The 9207-nt window shown below is 38.2% G+C and overlaps 1 long non-coding RNA gene across 2 annotated transcripts; it reads left to right on the top strand.

Annotated features, from left to right (window-relative positions):
* The first annotated feature begins 377 nt into the window (after positions 1–377).
* Positions 378–9205, top strand: LOC127470083 (uncharacterized). Of its 2 annotated transcripts, none has more exons than XR_007904166.1 (4): positions 378–472; positions 2423–2681; positions 3260–5557; positions 5664–9205. It is a non-coding gene; the product is annotated as an uncharacterized LOC127470083 (long non-coding RNA). The 2 variants fall into 2 exon arrangements; XR_007904165.1 differs by having other exon boundaries at positions 3260–4180; positions 4304–9200.
* Positions 9206–9207: the final 2 nt, after the last annotated feature.

Raw genomic sequence — 9207 nt, 5'->3', positions numbered from 1 at the left:
GCTGTGCCAGACTATATTAACCCTTACTAAGCACATATGCTGCCATGCTCCCTTGGATGCCTATGCTAGGGAAATCTTTGGAAAGGCTTATTGCAGTATCTGTTGTAACAGGGAACTGCAGCAAGAGTGATTTCAGTCTCTCCAGTAAACAGTTCGTGCACAGAATCTGATTTATTCTTTTGCCTTTCAACATCTTTTCTCTAACACAGAAAGTTTTAAAATGGTATAAAAATCAACTAAATACAAAGTCCCTACAGTCAAATCAGATGTAATCCTCTCATATTCCTTTTCTCCTATGACTTCTGTCAACAGTTTGCTCTTCAGTGCAGGATGATGGTGCTGGAATGTGACTGCGACACCACAACCACTGACAGTCTGATCGGACCAAAGCTGTTACTGTCACGGGCAGGGTAGATCTGGGCTCAGCAGGGATATGTATCTAACCCCCCTGAGCCCTGTGCCAGATGGGAAGGTAAAATGAGTCTTTCAGATCACCCTAGGGTCCTCCCAGCAAGCACTCACATTTCTCTGTATATGACAATCACTATATCTGGCAAGAAGCCATGTATTTAAACAAATATTTCTAACTAGACCCTTGACTCTTACCACTGTATTAAAGGGCTAAAGGTATTAGATTTGTGGACGTGTTCAGACAAATATTCTACGTGGTATTTTTTTTCATACTCCTAAACATTTCTGACAGTGTCTTTCATGATCTCCAGTCCAAAGGCTTTTCCAAACCTCCTAACATCCAGAAAGTAGAAGTCCCAGGTGTCATCTTTTGCTGTTTTCTCTGCTAAATCATGTAGAAGATTGGAGAGAATTTATTTTCCAAGAATTTGAAAAGCTAGCTAATACAAAACCAGAAATACTGATTCATGAGCATCCCCACATAACACAGGACTTCTTTTTATTCCACTTTCGCTAATTAGTGTGAAAAATTACCACTGTAAAACAATGCATTTGTATCTAGCTTTACTGGAACAGGCTCCCCAGGGAAGTGGTCACAGCACCAAGCATGCCAGAGTTCAAGAAGTGTCTGGATGACACTCTTGGGCACATGGTGTGACTCTTGGGGATGCTCCTGTGCAGGGCCAGGAGTTGCACTCAATGATCCTTGTGGGTCCCTTCCAACTCAGCAGATTCTGTGATTCTGTGATTCTGTGAAGTGGCACTGATGTAAATGCAGAACAACTATATTGAATTGAATTTTCTCCTGATTTTCACCAGTGTGAAAACATTATTGGTCTGTCCTTTTTCTCAGAGCCCTTACCTTTCATCTGGAAATCAATCATTGCTCCAGATGAAATGATGTTTGACTAATGACAGGAAACCAGTATCAGAAAACCAGCTTATAACATACCACATACAATACACATAGCAGTCAGGCAAGACTAAGGGATTACAGCAACCCTACCATTTATGACTGCTTAAAAACTACGTACAGCTTTTACCAGGGGAGAAAACAGAGAAAGAATTATAAATTTTTCACAGTAGGTCTAACTAAGAAAATTATTACTTTCAAGAAGGTATTTTAAAACACTTTACTGAGGGTGTGCTCATTTCATTTGCTGCTGCTGTTCATCCCTGTCCTGAATTTTTGGGATAAGGAGTTTTCTGGCCCATGGGTCTTGGCTGAGAATGGCCTTCTCTCTCTCTTCTCACAAACCACACCAAAAGACCATGAGCTGTAGCACAACTATCTTAGACACTTTTCTTCTCAAAACACTTTTTTCAAAGTAAATACAATTGACAATCATAAAGTTACAAGCTCCATTTGCAGCTGAACAGTAACTGAACAGTTATATTACATATTGGATCCTGGAACCAAGTATTTGGTGGGAGAGGACCAGACCCTCCTGGGTACTGCAGCCACACTGGACTGCACTGAGCCATAAACTAGCCTGGCCACTCCAAAGTTCATATCTCCAATCCTTCTCTATGACTATGGTTTTTCAGCTGCTTTAGACTTGTCTTGAACTCCCTGATAAGGCAATGCTTAGTCCTTCAGTTGGAAATACCATTTTCCTTGTTCCTAAGAGTTTCACTGGGAAGCAATCACTCAACCCACCTCTGCCTGTTAGAGCCACAGTGAGCTGCTCATGTACCTCTAGCTTAGGGTCTGGCTCCACAAATGGTGATTCCAGAGCTTGCTTTCTTAAATCTCTATTCCTGGCCTCAGTCTCTGCCTCACGGAGCATTTGGCTGAGCTCAAGTACATTAAGATGGTATTGCACGAACTTCTCTCTGCATGGTGTGCACACAGCAAAGACCCAACAGGGGAAGGAAAAGGGGAGATGGCTGTGCCATGTCTTACAGACTTCGCAGATAAAAAGTATCAACTCTAGCATTCAAAGGGGAAGAATTTTTTGTATGTCATTATGTGGTAGTAAAACAAGATATTCTTTGAATTCTTTGGCAGATCCGTCAAGCCTGATTGGAGAAAGGCAGCCACTGGGCCTCTTGGAGGGAGTTCTGTGTTATTCTGGTACTCCCCAAAGTTATGCTGAGTTGAAGAAGAGTGGACCAGCCAGCTGGCTTCTGGTTGACACCAGAAGAGTGATGAGGGGGAGAGGGACAATAAACTGAATGCAGACTACACACAACAGATTAGAAACATGAAGCAGGAGGACCAGAGAGAGCTGTGTGAGTGCCTGCTCTCTGAAGGACTTTAAATACTGGTATGATCCCCACCAGATTTTTGGTTCATGTTTCCACAACTTGAAGCTACCAAAATTTTTTCTATTTACATAATGCAAGATTTGCAGGGTATTCAGCAACACATCCCAGGGTCCACCCTACAATATCTGTATAGATATGACTTAAGTGCAGCTCTTCAACATAGTCTTATGCTGGTACGTTTGCCTAATCAAGGTAGGTTATCACAATATTAATGTTTTAACCAATGTGATAAGTTTCCGGGAAGGTAGAAAGCTGATTTTAGTAGATGACTGAAGAAATAATCCTACTTAGGATACAGTTTTTGCAATAGGAATAGAAGAAATAAACATAATGTGATACCAGAACTAAGAGAAAAGAAGTATATAACAATGCCAAAATTATAAAAAGAGAGGAGAAAGCCATTTTTGGGAAAGACAGTCCTTTACATAAATACTTCAGTTGAGTTGGTAAATGGAAAAGAGTTCCACTGATCTTGTTTACTGTTCCATCAATCCATTAGATATTTCTGTAGTGCTGTTTGTTTCTTTAATTTGACATTACCACTTATATGTCTTGTGAAATACCATTTGAATGCCAGGGCAACTGAGATTTTGGAACACACTGTTGACAGCTGTTTTGGAACTACAAGTACTACATCTGTGTGCTACATCTGGTGAGTCCAGAGTGAAAAAATACAATGGAAAAGTACAATTTCTCATTTGGAGCTGCTGTGCAGGGTTTACAATATCCAAGTACCTTACTCAGTAAAGGGACTGTTTAATGACCTACCCATAGAGATAGTCTTTTATAATCAATATAAAGATTGATTTGAGTATTTCTGCAAAGCTGGTCCATTCTTTCTAACTAGGAAAATTGACATAGAACATGAAAGAGAGATGCTTTAAATGCGTGACTAAAATAAATCAAATCAGTGAATCAATAAATGATCTAAAAATATTTTGTCATTAATTTTCATGACACAGCCATGACTATGCCAAGCAAGGCATCATGTGCACTCAAGCTTAATAAAGTCTCATACCTATGACTCACTGGCAGAAGTAGCAGTCAGCCTCCTGGAAGCTGCAATGAATAATCAAGGGATTTTTTGGTGTCAGGCTAACATTGTAGACACTACCAAGTAAAAGAGAGTGAAACCAAAAATAATGTACTTAAAAAAAGTTAGAAGCATAACAGCCAGGTAAGCAGTGTTATCTCTGCCAGCTCCAGAACTGACTATTCTTCAAAGTGAATTTTGGTGTGTGTGTATGTGTGTGATCTAGATGTCTGCACTGATCTGCTCTTCTCCTAGTCCTGTTATTTTACCAAGAGAAAGAAAGAAAGACTAAACTAGCAACAGAAGAGACTGGCATGCACTCTACACTGCTTCTTTTTCCCTTTCTTTCTTTAAACAGAGGTGGAGGTATCAGACTGTGGAATAGGAGTGTCAGACATACTGATGTTGCTCTGGGTCCCTGAACTGATTCGGGGTGACCATTCAAATATGAGAACTTCAGTATAGGTGGGTACTTGGCACTCAGAAGACAGTGCCCTCAGTACTTACAGGAATCTAATGGGGAACTGGAGAAATCACAAGGTCATCTGTTAATTCAGACACAAATTTTCCTTTCAATTTATGTTTCAGATGGCAAATTTTTCTCAAGACTTAATGTACGGGACCATGAGAGCAACTGATAGAGCTAAAAATAAGTATATTTTTTTCCAATTAAAAAGGTGCACAGTGATATTTTAAATGTCAAAGAAATTATAATTCAGGCTTTCATTGTATTATTATACTATGCTGAAGCTAACAGTTTTCCATTACTCTCTAAATAATATGTAATAATGATTTGAATAATATGTAATAATGATTTAGTGCACAGAATAAAAAAAAAATTAAATATTCATATTGAACCACAGAAGTTCTGGAAACCATATAACATCTGGGTGCAGAGAAAACCCTAGATCACCCAACCATTGTTTGGCCATTGATTCTGCAAGTAAAACCTCACTAGCTCCTACAAGTTTGAAATACTACACAGTCTCTCAAACCTATTCTGGATGAGGGAAAACAGAAAATTAACATTTCATAGAGGTAAAATTGTAATTTAAACTTTCTCTGATATTAAGGTGAATAAGAAGAAAGGTTTCTTAAATATAAGAGAACAATCAGGAATGTACAGGTCTCTCATCTAACAAACAATAACTTTTTTATGGTCAAGTTTTCTCTTCTTAAGAGAAAAATGGAGCTGACTAAGTAGCTTTGATATTTTCTCCATTTTCTTTTCCTAACAGTAGCTTTCACTTCATGTAAAATCATTCTGTGGCTGATATTCAAATCCTTTAAATATGTAATTTTCCTAAAAGCTAAAGTCAAGTTCTTTTTCTACTTCTTTAATACAGATTGATTAGATTGAGTGTCAGAACTCAACTAAGACCATCTAATGATGGAGCTTGCTTCAGGAAAGTGAGTACTTCAACAACACTAATGTTTTATTTCAGATGGAGAAAGTCTTTCTTTTGAGGTTGCACATTTCTGTGTACTGCAATGATCTGGATGGGATTTAACCCCAAAAATCTAAACACTTACATTTTGTACTTCTATTTGCTACAGAGCCTTCAACAAGGAGTTGTAGTGCTCTCAGGCTGTCCTAGGCTCTACTGAACTTCTCAAAATATGACAGCAGGGGAAGTTTATTTTGATGACCACCTGTTCTTAGTTGGCTGATTTTGGCAAGGATTCCTGCATTTCCATGATACAATCCCACTGGCTTCAAATGAAAATACAGCCTTGAAACTGGAAGTGAAGAATGAGTATGATGCTGTGCTTGAACAAGAATATGCTCTGTTGCAGCACAGAAGGAGGCACTCAATAGGAATCACCACTTTAAGCACAATGGTGAAGACAAGTCTGGATTTTCTGTAATGACCATCACCAAAGCTTCTAAGTGCATCCCAAGTGCATTCCTAGCTGGCTTTATCAAATGTTCTGTTCTTCCTTCCAGAGCCTGTTAAGCTTCACTGTCCTGGGCACTGATGTGTGCTGGAGAAAAAAGGGGCATCTTGATGCCAGATCCTCTGCTCAAAAGGGGATTTGTGGAACTGTGCAGAGTTGGGGAACACTCCATCCACCTTGAATAATATGGTACAGTGAGGTCAGACTGTTGTTATGTGGCACAACACAACCTTGAAGAAGGATATAGTGCAGACATGAGTGATCCTCAGCTCCCCACCAACCCCACTTTTGCTTCAGAGATGTATTCAGTATTCAAGGCTGGCACTCAGTTCATTGGAAGCAACCTGTCTCCAAAAGCCAGAAGGCTGAAAAGATTTAGGAAAGAATCAAGGAAATGTCAATAACCAAAGCAGTCACCTTTCCAGCCAATCCTATCACCTTCTCACGCATTATAACATACCCATGATACTTTTAGTTTAGGAGGAACATTCTGGATTGATAAATAGAAATCAGAAATATGTGGCAAGTACTACTCTCAGGAATAAGTGTTGCTGGTGGAAGGTCTGCATTTCCAAAAATGCATCACTCCTTGAAGGCTACAGTGTGTAGAAGAACTTGGGCACCTTTATTTTTAAAATATGCAAGTGTAAAAAGTGAATTTCTACTTTGCTCTGAAATTAAGCAACATTGATTGTGTTTTTATAATGTCATTAAAAATTTAAGATTTCTTGTAACTATAAGAATGTACTAGTTTTATGTGACACAAATGTGTGCATTAAGAAATTTTGGCTGGACAGAACATGAAATCAATCATATTAGGATCATCCTTTTCCCAGAACAAAAATGTCAACCAACCAAGTTTAAAAAAACAATTTGTGAACTCCCTTCCCTTCTACTATACTTCTTTAAGACACACTGCATCTTAATTAATTAGACTTGATATTTTTGGGGTTGATAGCATTACCATTTTAGCAATTCTCCAGTCATCCACAAAGTTTGTTATGAAGTCTAGATTCAACTTTACACTGACATACAGTAAAATTAAACAAAAGTACATCTTAAAAATTAGAAGAAAACAAGACAGAGAATATACACCTTTTGGCTGCCATTTCAGGGTAGTATAGGCAATGTTCAGGAGTTCTCTAATGTAATACTTAATTTGGTTTTATTTAACTTATTCTGTAGTGTCACAAAATGTGCCATAGTCTTTGGCTTTGATTTTGCAACAGCATCTGCCTGAGTAGATCCTTATGAAGTCCCCTTCCTGAATGAGAGCTTAGATATTGTAAATCTATCCCAGTCATCCCTAAAGAGAAACTGGACTTTTTGACTGTCTGCACTCAAACCTCAGCACCTCCAGACACAGCACGCATCTCAGCCTTCACTTCAAAACAGCTGTCAAGAATGTGTGCCAGACTTTCAGCTGTCATGCCATACAGTCAGGATCCCACACAACATACAAATGGTAAAGTAGAATTAAATAATGGTACATGATACCAGAAGAAAAATGCAGTAGAGTTACAAAATGGTAGTGGTCATGCTCACTGATTTTACAAGAGTCAAAATTTTTCTGCTGGAGTGAGTTTAATACCAGAGAGTTCTAAAAATCATGAGTTTAAGATGTAGCTGCATTTGTTGAGAGAATATCTGCCTAACATATTTTTAAGAAAGGTGTCTTAAAATTTATCTGGACAAAATACCCCTTCCCTTTAATTTAGCTGTTATTTACTGTTCATGTAAAGCTCTTCTGTTCATGACTGATGAAGCATAGTGTGTAACTTGCAGCCTCCACATTGTGGTGTAGAAAAACCCTCTGAAACCACCTTTATGTAAAATTTGGAATGATTTCATCAATTACTAACACTCTTCCTCAATATAAGTAGAACTTTAGTTAGTAGTGTACTTGACGAGGCAGATTAAGCTGACAACTTTCATTAGTCAGACATACAACCATTGTAAAAATCTTCCAAACCAGAAGGTTAGGCTTGAGAAATGAGACACTGGTGTTGGCAGGTTCAGAGATATTTTCTCAACTTTATACAACAGTTCATCTGTGCCATTATAAATGGCAGAGAAAGTAATACACTGAAATAGATACTGATGGCCTGATACTGAAAGAGGCCAAAAAATAAGGAAAATTTAGATGGTCCTGATTAAGCAGTGTTATTTGTTGAATGCTATGACCACAAGCAAACCAGTTGAACTGAAACTCAAGTAAATACTTTTGCACTGGATTTTGAAATAAACATCATCATCAAAATGGGTGTGCACAAAATATATTGTGAGAATTATTTCATTAAGTATCTATATGACACAGCATTTAATTTTGTGTAAAGGCACTGTATGTTATTAGTTACACAGTATCAAATGAGGAAAAGCCCTTTCAGAGGTTCTCTAGACATTCTAGACATTGCTTTTATGAAAGATCAAGTCAGGCGAGATGATCTAATAGTCTCTTGTGACAATAACATTTAGAAATCTGTGAAAAAGTTTTAATAAAATATAAACCCAAAGTTGATCTGGTATTTCTAAGTCTTTTGAGCTTTAACATTTCCCCACACCCCATCTCCCCACCTCCCAGTTTAGTGTTTATTTCAAAGTAATCAAAGTTTTTATTTCAGAATTTCTTGTGTATTTAAGCACATTGGTGACACTGGTTGTCCACTTTCCTGTTGTTATTCTAGAATTCAGTAGCCTACCAGTCACAATTTCCACCGTGGCAGTGGTCTAAGTAGTTAAGCTTCTCATTCACTATTTGCAAAATTAAATAGAATGTTTAAAATGAAGTATCGGACCACCAAAATTCATCAACTTTATATTTTAAATTAATACTGTACAGATTTTTCCCTAACCCCCCATTTTACAACTTGCATATTATCTTAAAAACTTGTCCCTTGTCCTTATAGCAGCCTTGCAGTACCTGAAGGGAGCCTACAACAGAAATGAAGAGGGACTTTTTTCAAGGCCATGTACTGACAGGACAAGGGGGAATGGCTTTAGGCTGAAAGAGAATAGGCTTACATTGGTAGTAAGAAGAAATTCTTTACTGTGAGAGAGGTGAGGCAGTGGCATGGGTTGCCCAGAGAAGCTGTGGATGCCCCACCCCTGGAATCATTCAAGGCCAGGCTGGATGGGCTTTGAGTGGTCAAAGTTGTCTCTGCCCTTGGCAAGGAGGTTGGAACTAGGTGATCTTCAAGATCCCTTCCAACCCAAACCATTCTGTGACTCTATTAAATAAGAATCCCATTAACTCCTGATGGACATAATGCCCTGACAGGTTAGCTATAATAAATGAGATACTTTGATTATTATAGTATTTTCAGTATGTCCTGCTAACGCTAAATTTAGACACTACCACTCATTGTATTATTTGCTCCCTCTTAATGTAGCCTGTCCTTTTATTCCTGCCAAACAGCACTTATCTACTTGTTCCAAATGAGAACCTTACATGTCCAAATTAACTACTATTTCTAGATCATCGCTTCAGAAATATTTCACTCTTTCAATATTTCAGTTTTATTGAACATCACTCATTTTGGTAAAGGAATTATGAACAGGTCTTCGTAACACAACAGCAATTTTTCTACTGTAGG

This window comes from Manacus candei, unplaced genomic scaffold, assembly GCF_025592945.1.
Source record: "Manacus candei isolate 608988 ecotype Guabito, Panama unplaced genomic scaffold, ASM2559294v1 h1tg000019l, whole genome shotgun sequence".
Lineage (NCBI taxonomy): Eukaryota > Metazoa > Chordata > Aves > Passeriformes > Pipridae > Manacus > Manacus candei.
Note: the sequence above shows the minus strand (reverse complement) of the source record. Positions and strands in the feature narration are given on the sequence as shown.